Raw genomic sequence first — 12,020 nt, 5'->3', positions numbered from 1 at the left:
CTACCTGTTATTGCATATTCAATTCAAAGTTTTCACAGTCATAAAAAAACTGGTGCTAGAAGGGATTAACTTCTTGTTCTGCTAATAGAGCAATTTTCCACTTGTCACTAAAAATCTCAAGGTAGGAGGTGTTTGTAGGAAGGGTTACATATGAAGAAAGGGGATTTAGCACAGGCTGCAGGACATAGTATTTATCTGCAGACGTCAACATTTCACAAAAGAGCCATCATCCTTGTTTTACAGACAAAAAGACCCTGTGGTAAAGCAATTCACCTAGACATCTCCTACTAGGATAGAGATGGAGACAAAAATCAGGAAGTCCCAGTTATGCCAGCAGGAAACTACAACTTCCAGTGAGATTAGAGGAGTAGCTTCACCAGGTAGGGTGGGCTAATCCAGAAGTTTATCACTTCCACTACCAGAAAGAGGTGCTACTGCTCTCCCTTCTGTTCTTGCTGCTTATCCCCACCAGCCTCAAACTCAGGTGACTTCTCTAAGTCAATTCATTTCAGTAGTGTCAGAAGACAAGCCCAGGGAAGAAAAGGAGAAAGAACAAGCAGCCAGATAGGTTTTTGCCTGAGCCACTGCAAGAGAGAATGAATGAAACCTCGTACCTAGAAGCAGAGGAAGGAAAAGCAAGACCTCTCGTTATCTCCTAAGCTGCTATGAATCATAGAACCATTTAGGTTGGAAAAGACCCTTAAGACAGAGTCCAATTAACCTAACACTACCAAGTCCACCAAGTTGCTATAAGCCGTAAGAAAATATGATCGGGGTCAACTGGCTCCAAAACTACAATTATGTATGTTAACATGCCACACAGCAAGCCCAGTAGTTACATTACTGTCTACCACAGATTAGAACTGCCCTTAATTTTTTTCAAACTATACAGTGTTAAACAGTTTTGGAAGGTAGCATCTTTTACACAGTACTTATTTTAAGGGGGAAGATCCATCTCTCCTTTGGCAGCACCTGCTTGTGTGTTATGCAAGGATAAATGTTCTTGGCTTCCTCAAAGCATATTAAGGATCATTAAGCCCTTTCAAAGGCTGAAAAACTACATCTCTGCCTCAGTTTCCTCTCCTTTGAAACAGGATAGCAACATCCTTTCTTTCATATGTCCACTCATCAAAAGGTAGGACCTAGTAAAACAGTACTTTTATTTCAGACAAAGACTAGTCATCAGCCTAATACAAATAAAATGGTGTGCAATTACAGACCAATGCCTGGAAGACTCATTCCAGATACCATATTCCCTCCTAATGCCTCACCTCCACATTCTTCCTGGCCTGTGTCACAGCTAGTCCTTTAAAAACAATCAGCCTCAGTGAACTCCTTTGCCTCCTCAGGAATGCAGCAGGGTTATAAGAGAGCAGTTCTATCTATATGGAAATGTAGATTTCAAATATATCCATCCTAGTAATCAAATCCAGAGGAAACAATCCCCTAATATGGAGCTAATAAAAGTTGATTTTAAGTCAGCCTGAAGCTGTAAGCAATAAGAAGCAGATTTATAATGGCGGCTTTCATTATTGCTGTTTTTGTTCTTTATAGTCTACACCAGCATAAAGCTATTGGTCAGCTTGCTACTGAATTTACCTGTATTCCCTAACCTCACTTAGTTCAAGCCATGTTTCTTCTTCCATTCAAGTGACTCTAAATCTGTCTGCCTACACACAGAGGTTGGGTAAATCATGGTAGCTTAACTTACTTCAATAATTAGACTGATAAGAAGCAAGGCATCAAGCCTTTATTCCACATATCCTATCCCTTCACATGCTTGCAAACACACATGCCTGGTGCTGTTAGAAGAGGGCAGTGCTGCCCCTAGAATTATTGATCAGTCATTGAAATCCTGTTTCAGGTAGAGATGAGACTATTAACTTCAGGGTGAAAAACAGTCTGTGTAATTAAGAGAGGAAAACATGAAAAGCCCTGTGACTTAATATGGTCAAGTGAAATTTTCCCCCCTCCTCCTTCCTCGCATGGACCTTTAGCTATAAAAAGCAGTGAAAAGGATCTGGATGTCAGTAGAAATAAAGAGAATCAATCTCTTCAGCAGTGCAAGGAGACACTTCCACAAAAACAGAGGCCAACACTCAGTAAAACAGACTTGATGGTTGGCAAGGCCAAACAGCTTACCAAGTTGCAAGCAGAAGCCTGCTGAGGAACACAATACATATTAAAAAAAGACATGGAGAAATCAATCCAGATCACCCCCAGTGGAATGAGTCTGGCAGAGTATGCAAGAAACAAGCATCCTTCCACCTCAGTAATCTCCAGAGGATTAAGTCATCTTTATTAAATCTTTTTTGGGCCAGTTTTATCCATGGTAAACACACAATTTAAAATAAAAGAGTCACCACAGATTATTTTGACCTTTTATGAAAAAGACACTGCTACCGCAATATGACTGCTGTATGATTGCTCTCGAATATCTGCACCTACCATCTATTCACATAAGCATTATCCATAAAATTCACTACATGACTGAAAACAATTAGTGTCAATCATTAGTATGCTTGGATTCCAAAAGAATCTTTTTCAAGACCAGAGAGCACAAGTCAGTACATCAGTTAGGCTTCTAGCTATATAAACTAACAATATTTTCCTTTAGCAAAACAAAACTGCAGACACAACTATAAGCTCATTTTAATCCAGAGAGCTCACCTCCCAAGACCCTAAATATCAAACCAAACTGTCTAGGACCTTCCTCATTTCAATCAGCTAGTGGCAGCTAAGAGCAATGAAGCAGTTCTCCAGAGCTTATAGAGATTTAGCATTGGAGATATATGCATATGTGAGCCTCAAAATCTCTAGGGCTTGTCCACTGTGTCTTTGTGCAGCTGAAGTTAAAAACAGATCCTTCCATTTTAACCCTCCATCACACAGTTACCTGGGATTGCAGAGGACCAGATCTTTTGTAACCAAGCCTATGTGGGTCATTCAGTTCTACTTAGAGGACTGGCAACTACCTGACAGACAGGAGCATGAGCATATCATAGGTGTATCCCCAGAGAAATTTAGAAACAATTCAGGAATATCAGGGTTGTACTCATTGCAGCAGCAGCACAATCAGACCCTCTGTCTCCAAGGTTGCCAATCTTTGTTCATTGCCCTTAACGTACTTAACAGGAACTCCCCAGAAGAGGTTAGACTATCCAACATTTCAGCCTGCTTTAACATAAAGGCAGGCTACAATTAGTAACATATCAGACATGCCTCTCAACAAAATATCTTCCCTTTTCCCAGCAGCATAACCAGAACAAAACACCACTTTGGCACAAAGCTGAAGTGCAAACCTCCCAAAACTTAGAGCAAGTCATTCATAATTACCAAATGGTCCAGCAGCTAGCAATCGATGTATTTTGCTGTGTGAACATAAAGCTATAAAAATAAAACCTTAGTGAAATCTTCATTTTTTCTGCTAAATGAAAATCTGTTCATCTGTTTGTCAGCTGTGGCTGAAGAGATTTTTCACCGATATTATGAAATACCAAAATAGAAGAGGCCATATCCTGCATTGTAATTGGCAATTTAAGAAAAATAAAGTTGTGATTTCAAGGCTTACATTGTAATACTAGTGATTAGAGGAGATTGGATAGGAACCCAAGACTAACAGCAGCAAGCAAGAGAACTCACTTGATTTCCAAGAACAACTCAAAATGCAAATTAGATATGCAAGAGGAAAGGAGTCAGGCCTAGCATATTAGGACAGCTTCAAGAAAGTTCTCCTTTTTATTATTTGGATCTGATCATGAGCTGGGAATAAATCAGGGCTACAATGAAGGGAAATAATTTTGTGGCATTCTAAAAGACAGTCTTTTAAAAGCTATTTAGAGAAGGAATAAAGTCTTCATTGGTTACTAGCTGTATCAAAGGGCTGAATGAATGTCAGAACTCCCACATGGAGCTGTTGGGATATTCTGTTCAAAACCCTGATTTTTATTTTGTTTCCAGTGGCTACTTCTATCAGAAAGGTTCATTGACATGGTTTTACACAGGTCATTTGGGGAGAAAAAAGAAAAATGAAACTAAGTGTTATTATTCCATTTTAAGACACAAAAGGCTTTTATTTAAAAAAGAAATTACCATTACAAAATTCACTTCAGAGTTGAAGTCAAAGCATTTCAAATTCATCTAAGATTCTAGGACTGATCAAAATCTGAAACAGTTTCAGGCCTATGCAGTTTTGCCTTTTTCATCCCCAAAGCTACTTGGCAAAGTAAAAAAAGATTGCCATCAGTTTCATGAATGGCTTGTGTGGCTAGTACAGAACATAACCCTACTCTAAAGAGGTTGCGCTGTCCAGTGCGTAGATCTTTCATCTGCCTGAAGCACAATCCTTTAAACCTTATATTGTGCAGGTCTGAGCAATGGCATCATACACAAAGCAGCAGGGAACAGCCCTACACAGCCTGCTGAAGTTAGAGTGCACAAATATAACTATGATTAAGTCCTTACCTGACAGGATTCAGGGGTACTGAACCCAACAGAAGTCCTCTGTACTCAGTAGAGCCACACACCTTTACCCACCCAGTTGTAGCCCTGTTTTTCAAAATTCCTACAAATAGAAGTCTAGCCTAATGCCATTTAACTCTTCAGCAGCTCAGCATGTTAAATTTCCCCTAATTATGATCAAGAAGGAAGCAGGTTCAAAACACTATATACATAAATTTATGCCAGGCATGTAGAGGGCAGGTGTATTTTTGATCTCTGGATAGACAGGAATTGATTTCTATTTAGTTTAAAGTTATTTTATACCTCTCTAGATGCATTAAGAGTCTTAAATTGACTGTGAGCAATTTTTTCCTCAGACTAATGTAGTGGAATGTAACTAATCGAAGTGAGAATCAGGATCTAGAATTCAGCTTGGGCTTTTCACAGCTTGAAAAGTTCAGTGTCACACTGGAGCCAAAGTTTATAGGTAACAAAACCAAACTGATAGCAGGCAGACTCAAGTCTTTAGTCCAACATCTATACAACAATTGGTAGAAGTATTTTGTGGAACACTGTATAACAGTATGTATGTCAAAAGTGTAATATGTTATTAATTATATTTTTGACAGACTGGGTTGGGAATAACCCAGACTCTTGACATCATTTCCAGCACTAGGCTCTTCAGGTAAGTCCAGCTGCCCTTGCAAATGTTTTACCATAACAGCAAATGGCTCCTGCACCAAGTGGCTCAAGCATATTCAGTAAATCATTTGTGAGAAAATGGGCATCCCTGAACACTTCTTGTAAAAGTATTTATATGAGGTTTGTTGGTTCACTTAAACTTTTCAGTGTTGCACAAATTCTGAGGAGAAAGAAACATTCATGCTCCACGTGTGCCTATTCCTCCACTGACATTCAGCTCTTAGCAGAAAGGCAGCATCATGCATGCTGGAGGAAGAGGACAGCAAAACACCACTAGAAAGCCTTCTCCAATTTATTTCAGAGAACTCCCAGATTCTACGTTTGACTTATTCTGTGAAGACGAACAAGCTGTTTCCCTACTGCAGCCTTTCTAAAATGTTGAGCAAAGCTTTATATAATTTATAATAGTCACGTGAGGCTTTATTATAGCAAAAAGCGCCAAGGGCTTTTCCATTTGTAATTACTTAATACATCCATAAAACCAACAGCATGCAAAATGCCTTGGACCCTAATTAAGACAAGTGGAATCCAGAGACAACACCACACTGACATTAAGGTTAGCAATGTAATCTGTTGGCAGAAGACAGCCACGGAAGCCAATGTGGGGGGTATTAAATGCTTTACTGAGGATCAGTGTATGTTGCAGAACAAGATCCTGGTGCAGTGTTGTTCAAATCAGTCTTTGAACAACTGCTTCTTTTGGGAAAAAGTCTCACATCTTGGTTACCCACATTATCTTCCACATGTTCTACTGAACTGTACATCCAAGATCACAGCAGACCATAATATCCAAATTTAAGACAGACACAGGGATGTGAACCCCAAATAGCACACCACGAGTCAGTCTTAGCTACAGCTCAAGTTCAGCTTAATTTCCCCACAAGCACAAATATTCCTTCACCTACACAGTCTCATTGACATGTATGCTCATAGTAACACCACAGAGCATGGGACCATGGCTGCCAGGCCCTAGGCACAGCCCTTCCCTGAAGATCTACAGCTGTAATACAGGCCTTTGGATTCTTCTCCCTTACAGCTGTTTCTCTACAGAGAAAGCAACAGGTTTACAGTGATGTTGTTTATCATTCCTGGATTGTACAGAGCTAGTGGTAGATACTCTAGAGTTTGTGTTGAGTAGAAGCGTACTGTATTTACTTCTAATATTTCTGGATGCAGCACAACTCTGCAGGATTTCCCCCAGGAACAAAATAGCTAGATACATTTCAGAAACATCAGGCTCCCCAGGGGAATAGCACCTCTCTCTGGCAAATATTAAAACAGTATTTTCTTTTGGCAGCATGCGTTAAGTGTAAGCTTCTCCACAGTATCAACAGGTGAGCTTTTGTGCATGACTCCTATGTGATGCTCTAAACCACATACAGAACAAGAAGCTCCTGTGATTACTGATGTTAGCAACAACTATGATTTTTCAGAGGGATGAGGCAAACAGGATAACAATAGCCATTTATTTTTAAGTGGAGAGCAGTTGCCAAGTCCTAAATACAGTTATTTCAGAGTAAGTTTACCATGTAGAAAAGGGAACAGCAAACTTCAGATTAAGCTTCCAGCCAACATCTCTTATACAGCATTCACTCTAGATACCTGCTGGAAGTGGTGTTAATCTTACCTCCTCCCTATAAGGACTACTTACTCCCCAGGCACATACACACATTGTTAGAAACCCAGATTAGAGAGCAGTACAGACTCAAACTTTTTTGTTTACAAAGCTTTGGTCTCCAATGCTTGAAAGGATAAAATTTGCCTGTAATAATAACTATCAAGAAAGCTCTTTGGGTAATTAACAAAGCTGACATGACAAACCCAAAGAAGTAATTCCCCCAGCCCCAACATGAAATTAATGTATTATTTCTGCCCTTTCACCACTGCAGTCAGAAAAAGCCTGTAACTCAGGGCAGTAAGGTCACCTGCATGACTTCATTGCAGGCAGATCATCAATATACTATTTGCTGCACAAGGTATGTTTATTTTGTCAATGTGCCAGTTCCTGTTTTGCCAAGGAATTTCAAATCAATACCCAGCCATTGAGACTTCCAACCTGCTTCAACCTCATGATTATTTCTGTCTTGTAGCAAAAAATATCAGTGGAATTAAACTGCTAGACCATCCTCCCTCCTGTCTTAACTCAGGATAAATATCAAGGAGGTGGAGAAAGTCTCTTTAGAGCTAAGATCTGGCACACACAAGAGCACTATCTTTGATACCTTTACCACTCAACACAAACTCCTTCTGTAGCCATCACCTCCAGTGTCCTACAATATCAAAGTTGCACACAACTCAGGAAACTCTGGAATTTTTGCAAGCCAGGTGGCAAGCCATACTCTAGTAGTGAGGGCTACCCCAGAAGTAAATGCAGGCTGGATAAAGCCAGGATATGGTTACTTAAACTACAATTCAGTATTAACTTCTGCCAAATCTTGGAGTAAGCACATGAGGCCCACTTATCTATACAGGTACCCACATTTTTGATAGCAAAGTTAAATGCATAGAGTTCTCCCAGCGTATAGAAGAGCCACTTGTTCCAACACAATTTAGAACTCAAGACACACAGACAGAGGAAGAAATGTCCCTTTCTGTCCTCTTCAACATTTAAGTCACCAGTTTTTCAGGGTGACAGCTGTTTGGTTTTCTAGGTTCCTTTTTTGTCATTGTTAAACAGGACTCTGATCCACCTAGTGTAGGTGCTCTTATTGTCCCCTACTGTACATCTTTAAAGCACTTGACAAGAGGCAAAACCTGACTTTGCATATAAACACTGCAAACAGATTCATATTCTGTGACTGCTCATTTAAGACGGGGTAATAAAAGCTTGTTGACTTAGAGCAAGGCCAGCCATGCTTCATTGGAAGGGGGAAAAACACAAAAAATCACACTTCCTTTATTGTTCTTCATTACAGATACAAGTTGTTTTACAAACCCCAGAGCTTTCAGTCAAAGAGGCTGGCAGGATTAGTAAATAAGGGATACATTTTAATAGGGGAGTTGTCAGCATGACCCCTTCTTTTACAAAATAGATGTGACAAAAGACAACATTCTCCCCACCCCTTATTGCAATTCTAGTGCATTTCAGACAAGGAATGATTCCACCGCAAACTGACATGGCTTCATATAAATCAATCTCCTATCACAGCCAGGAGAGGAAGAGTAAGACAGAAAAGAAAATCTCCTCAGCATCTCTTTAATATCAACATCTAGCCTGATTGCTCGTATACTCATTTAAGATAATGTTTCCTAGCAACCTCAGGGATTTGTAATTAACATTGGGCTTTGAGAAAGACTGCTTTTCACATCCCTGGTTTTACCTCTAAAATATAAGTATGAGCTAACATATAGTTATAAAATTGGTTTTAGTTGAAGTCAAGCATCTTGGAAGAAGTTAGACATTTTAATACTAGAGACACTCCTTCAGGTGGCAAACCTGACTTAAAAATGAGATTCTAAAAGTCTTCAGCTCTTTTTGCTCTTTCATCATGGTAAAACCTTGATGGGCTGTTTCACACACACCAGTGTGATTTAGATAGGTCAGGGAGATTTAAACAGTACAAATCTCAGATACCAATGCAGTTTCAGCACTGTAAGAATCAAAATTAGATCCTTTTTTCTGTGATAACTAGAACATCTAAGACAGACAAGACATTCCTCTTTTCCTAGACTCAAGTATTACAACTTTTGCTGTTTCCTGTTTTTCACTACCAATAACAATGAAGTAAAATATTCATGTGCTATCATTATTCTAATGCCTACAAGGATAGGAGATGCAGTTACTAGCCATCATACTGCTTGAAGGAGCCAAAAGCTATCAGTATCATTACTCAGCTTAGTTTTACGATTATTGACATTGATAGCATTAAATCCTAACTAGTCAGCTACAAAACCTATGGTGAAAAGCATGAAACACCCATAAGCATCATTCTAGAGGTAAATCTATGTTACATGCACAGAACTAAAACCTTACTAAATAAGACAAATGGCCCCACCAGCATCTGAACAGCTAACTGCATTAAGGAAATATAAAACTGTCTCTAACCATGACAAATTCCTCACATAGCTTCAGCAACACAGCTGGACCCCCCTGCTTTCCTCACTCCCTTTCCTGACCAGCACTGAAAGGAACAAGCCAGTTGTAATGCCAGGACAAGTCAAGAGCTGATCACAGAAGGAAAGGAGGAAAGTAATATATTGGCTAAAAGAAAACACAGGAAAAAAATCTCAGCTTGACAGAGTGTGCTACTTAAAAGCAATTGAAGACAATGGTTCTATTTACAAGCCAACAGGAGACCCTCTGCGTAACAGCTTTGTTCATCTTGGACAGGCAGTCACAGCCCCGGATTAGGGGAGATGCAGTTTAAGCTGGTAACAGAATGGAGACAACTGTCCAAATGTGAGGCATCCAGTGCTGGCAGAGGACACAGGCACAGGAGGGAGGGGCCCACAACAACAGGAAAGTACATTTTCCACACCATGTCTGGAAACAGCAAAGTGTTTTTAACAGAAGTCATACAATTGGGCAAAAGTATAAGGTAAAGGTAGCAGCATCAGATAAGCTTTAATCTACTATTGCCACTGAAGATGCAGCAATGGATTTTTATTTTTTTTATTAATAAACTAGACACAAAGAAAGCCTGAATCTCTGCAGTCTGACCCTTTGTTCCTGTATGCTGAGCACATTCCCTCCCTCTGCACATGTTTCTACATAAGCTCTGACACATGCTCTATGCTTTGGTCACAGGTCCAGCCCCTCAAACACAATAATTACTCACCCTCTTCACTGCATCTAGAAGTCATTCACAACTGATCCATCCCCCCCTTACATCCAAACTTCCTCTAGTTCACTGGAAACCCATCTACTACAAACACGACACACCCATTCAGTGCAAATAAGCAGAAACAAAACAAGATACTCTGCACCAGAGCTACGCACTGATGTCAAGTTAAGGAGCTACTCTGAACCACAGCTCTGTCCTTTCCATCCTCTACACAGGCAGCACTGTTGTGATAAGAGTGTTATCCAGAAACAGCTGAAAGTATTTCACACCAAAGTATTTCACCTGACTCAAAAGGTGCTTGGGCAGAACTAAATGCTAAAGGAATGGGTCACTTTGCCTTAACAAAACACTTACATTTGGATATTAAGTTCTGAAACACCTGGGAACAGTTTTGCCAAATTACACTAACATTGACATACAAGCCAAGCTTGTATCCAAAATACTCTTACTGAAATAAAAATATTGTCATTATAGCCAGAAAAACACATTAAGTGGTTTTCCTCACAGAACTTCGAAGTGAATTTTCACTTTAAAGTGAACTAAGAACCAGGAGAAAGGCAACTGTGCAGATAAAAACCCCTACAAATAGCAGTTGCATTTTGGTCTTCCTTCACTTTAAGTATTTTAGGGTTCTCATTTCAGAGTTCCCCTCCCCTTAAAAACTGGCTGATTTCCACACATCACAATGATGAAAGCCTTTCCCCAGCCAACCCTACTGCAGATTTTGCTGCTTTAAATCACTTCTCCATAGGCTGAAGTGGCAAAACCCAGCAATAATCAAACACTTTTTTTTCTTCTTTCAAGAATTGCTATAGACTCTGGGTCAATTAGGGCTAGCAAAAAAAAAAGACAGGTAAAAATCAAAGTGACAAAGGCAAGCTTGGAACCATATTAAAGCATGAAATAAAGCTCAGATGTGACATGATTTTTAGACTAAATAACCTGCTCATCTAAGAGCTCTTCCACATCTTTAGCTTGATCTTTGCTCTTCACATAAAGTAGGCTGCAAAGGTCAGGAAATATCAGATAGAGAAATGAGCTCTTACAATCTTTACTATTCCCAGGACAGAGGGAAAAGGAAGCATCTTTCTGCAGTCTTTGGCACAACAAGCTTTTCAATAGTCAGCTTAGACATTTGAGTAACTCTAAATCCCTGTTGCATAGCCTCTGAGTTGCATAACCTTTGTATTGACAGTAGGTTTTCAAGGTTGTTCTGAGGGGTTTTATTCCTTCTCCCCTCTGCACAAGCCTCCTGCATAGCTTTATTGCTAAAAGGTTGCCAACAGTACTCAGTTTTAGAAATTGAGACAGCAAAGCCTACTGCTTCTTTTAGAATAAGAGCAGGAAGAAATTACTCTTTTTCTCAGAAGAAAATAAGAATTTTGAACAAGACTCAACACTCGGAGTCCCCTTGGCCTCATTTAGCACCCTGAGAACTCCAGGATTAAACATGCCCTGGAACCACACTACCTCAGCCATAACACAGCACATTCATCATGTCTATTTTAATAGTATCCAGATACTACACTTTTTAAGCAGGAACCAGATTTTAAGCCAGCAGAGATCCCTCAGTTCCCAAATCTGTTATTTTTGTCACTACTCACTGAACCACCTAGAAGTTTGAGCAGGAACCAAGCCAAGCACCACCACCGAAGACCACATCAAAACACACTAACGCCATTTTCTCTCCCGACCCAGAAAGCTGCTTCACTGCCCTCTATTGACCAGGCATACCTCCAACAAGGGATGCCTTTTAACTCGCACCTGAAGTGGCAGCTTTTCTGCTTCAATACTTCCTTCCTTTCCAACACTTGAATTACTCCCCCTTTTTCAGGATACAGAGTTTAACTTCCCCTAGAGATACCTATGGACTTATTCATCGGGGGCTGCAGGCCCAGCACCAGCCTCAGGTTTGCTACTCACTGGGACACCATTTCCCTCCTGGACAGCAGCTGTTCCTACACAGTCCCAACACTACAGTAGCACCATATGCTCGATATGCTACCGAATTAAAAAAAATAAAAAAACCCTTTAGCTAGGTACACATTTCTTCAGAGAAAGCTGCCCTCAGCAGCCAGCTCCCCTCAGAATCAA

The sequence above is a fragment of the Grus americana genome, chromosome 26 (genome assembly GCF_028858705.1).
Source record: "Grus americana isolate bGruAme1 chromosome 26, bGruAme1.mat, whole genome shotgun sequence".
Taxonomy (NCBI): Eukaryota; Metazoa; Chordata; class Aves; order Gruiformes; family Gruidae; genus Grus; species Grus americana.
The sequence above is the reverse complement of the archived record's forward strand: the minus strand, read 5'-3'. Positions refer to the sequence as shown.